The sequence below is a fragment of the Montipora capricornis genome, chromosome 1, assembly GCF_036669925.1.
Source record: "Montipora capricornis isolate CH-2021 chromosome 1, ASM3666992v2, whole genome shotgun sequence".
Taxonomy (NCBI): Eukaryota; Metazoa; Cnidaria; class Anthozoa; order Scleractinia; family Acroporidae; genus Montipora; species Montipora capricornis.
Genome location: NC_090883.1, coordinates 27,629,982 through 27,632,481, shown reverse-complemented (window position 1 = coordinate 27,632,481; position 2,500 = coordinate 27,629,982). Strand labels below are relative to the sequence as shown.

Genomic DNA, 2,500 nt, shown 5'->3' with positions numbered 1-2,500 from the left:
GTAACCACCTCGAATTTATTCATGTATATTGTTAATAAGTAATCACATGATTTTTCTCGTGAAATTTGGAATAAATGAGCACTTGTAATTTTTTTCCAAGACTACAAATTGGACTCGCCGTACGAGCTCGTGCAATTTTGGTCGTCTTTGAAAAAATCTACTCGTCCTTATTTATTCCAAATTGCACTCGAAATCATGTGATTACCTATACTAAACACCAATGAAATACTAAATCATTTCACGACAGGCATCCAAAGGCGCTTTTTTATATATAACCGTAGCAAAAGTGATCTTTTCACGTGTAAAGATAATATATTATCTTCACGTGTGACGATATTATGTTTCCGCGCGAAAGCTCACTTGGTATTTCATTGGTGTTTATATAATAAAATTTATTAAAAACTTGATCATTGGATAATGCAATTCGAGAGTTTTGATTGGCTAAGCCATCATGGGTTATGAGCCATTATACCATGATCTACAAACACGGCAAGCATATGCGTGATTTTTTGGGCCTTTTTATTTTTATTGTAGTCTAGTTTTCTATGTTTTGGGGGCGTTTTTAATAAAACAATTATTCCACTCGCGCTTGTTGGATATAGCCAACTCGGCGCCACGAGCCTCCTTGGCTATCTATCATCTCATATCCAACGCGCGCTCATGGAATAATTGTTAAATAATTTATGTCAAGGCATGGTGCGCACGTGATAATCCGTTGGGTAAGGTTGTACCAGGTACGCTAAACCGAGCTAATGGCATTTGGGGGCGTTGTTTCCTTACCAAAGGTCAACTTTCAATACCGCAGAAGCGGGGCTTAATATTACGGCTAGTTTGGAAATTATTCGTTCTTCTTTCCTTTGCAATCGACAAGGACAGATCACCTTGAAGAAAAATCTTACCCGCCTCCTTCCTCCTTCACCTACCAACGGATTATTATTACTATTTCATTTTGCGGATTTTTTGTTGCCCCACTTTTATCAGTTACTTATGAATAACTTTTGTATAGATCGCTGTGTTCGGATTCTGTTACATTTGATGTTATTAAACTTGCCACCATCGTGGCCACATTTATCCCACACAGGTGTTTATCTTAACAATCTCGTAAAATTGCAAGTAACCGAGTATTCAAGCAAGCTCGCGCTAAGAGATAGGCCCCCTTTAGCTCCCTTTCTTGGCCTATCAGATGCCTTGATATAAATATAATTATATCGATTTAATCTAACCCAAAAACATTCAGATAGTACAAAAATTCATATTTAATAACCTTTTCCTTCGCTTTTGTGTTTGTCAGCATTGTGATTTGGAGTCATTGAGGTTGCCGTGTTCGCAAGTATGTTTTTGCATCTCATAGATGTTAAGATTTTCAATTACAAACTCTGTTCTGATTAATTAAAACAGATAAAGAAGGTTTCCTAACCCGACTGATGAAATGTAAATATTCAGCCAAATATCACAATAAAGTTAAGAAACGAAAGCCGGAAGTTTCTTGGCTGAAAAGTACGTTATTTTACGGTGACAAAGACGAACGATTAACATTCTTCCCTGCAGTTCATTCAATGTAAACAAGCACGTTGACACAAGGTGATCACGTGCACCTTTGTGGTTGCCTAGCACGTGATCAATTTCTTCCTTTTGACAGTACATTGACCTTCAATTCCTCTGGATTCAAGGAAGTCAGAGACTGCTGAAAGTTTAGTGTTTTTACGATCTATTGCCATAATCTTTCGCCGACAATTGGAAATTGTATTATTTTAGCCTACGTATACAGCCGCCTCTCATCGGTGATCATCGCTGATGAGCCCAAGCGGCGGTGCAAAGCGATGAGAGGCGGCTGTTTTCGCAGGCTGTGTTATGTTTTTCTTCATCCGGGCCCGGTTCCTCGAAAGCCGATTAACTTAATCCAGGAGTAGCGTAAACTTTTGTTTCACGTTTTCAACTTTTTGGTGAAAATTTCTTTTGCTTATTTTTGTTTTTCAAGATTGACGTCTTCCCATGTAAAGTTCTGCCGAAAATCGGCGTTGAACAGCATTTGGGAGAAGAGAAATAAACTGCTTGGTTAATTTTTAATATTTGATTAGCGTTAATCGGCTTTTGAGGAACTGGGCCCAGTCTTTTTACTACCCCTGGGTGCCTGAGGAATTTTTTTTAAGGTCGGAAAGAACGCTCCGCGACTCCAAATCAATGGTCGACCGTTGACCGGAGCGTTCTCTCCAACCTTGAACAAAAAATCCTCTGGCACCCAGGGCATCTTTTAGCTTGCCTTCTACTGTTAACTCCCGGCTTTTACGGTACTTTTTGGTACAAACGTTAAGCCAAAAAAAGTTTGTCCTGGCGTCAGATTAGACTGAAAAGAAGAAGAGTTATGAAGGGAAAACAGCATGTACAGAGTGCACTATTCCCACAACCAGGCAATCAAAAACGGCGTAAATGAAGCAATACTGCTTATGTGAATAAAAGAAACTTTATTTTCAAAATAAAATTTCATGTATTTCAAGTAACC

General features: G+C 38.6%; 2 protein-coding genes across 5 annotated transcripts in view; both read right to left on the bottom strand.

The window, feature by feature from the left end:
* Nucleotides 1-2,500, bottom strand: part of LOC138037462 (serine/threonine-protein phosphatase 6 regulatory ankyrin repeat subunit A-like) — a 259,329-nt gene that overhangs the window by 165,990 nt on the left and 90,839 nt on the right. The window lies entirely within an intron of this gene.
* Nucleotides 1-2,500, bottom strand: part of LOC138037491 (uncharacterized) — a 29,034-nt gene that overhangs the window by 23,945 nt on the left and 2,589 nt on the right. The window lies entirely within an intron of this gene.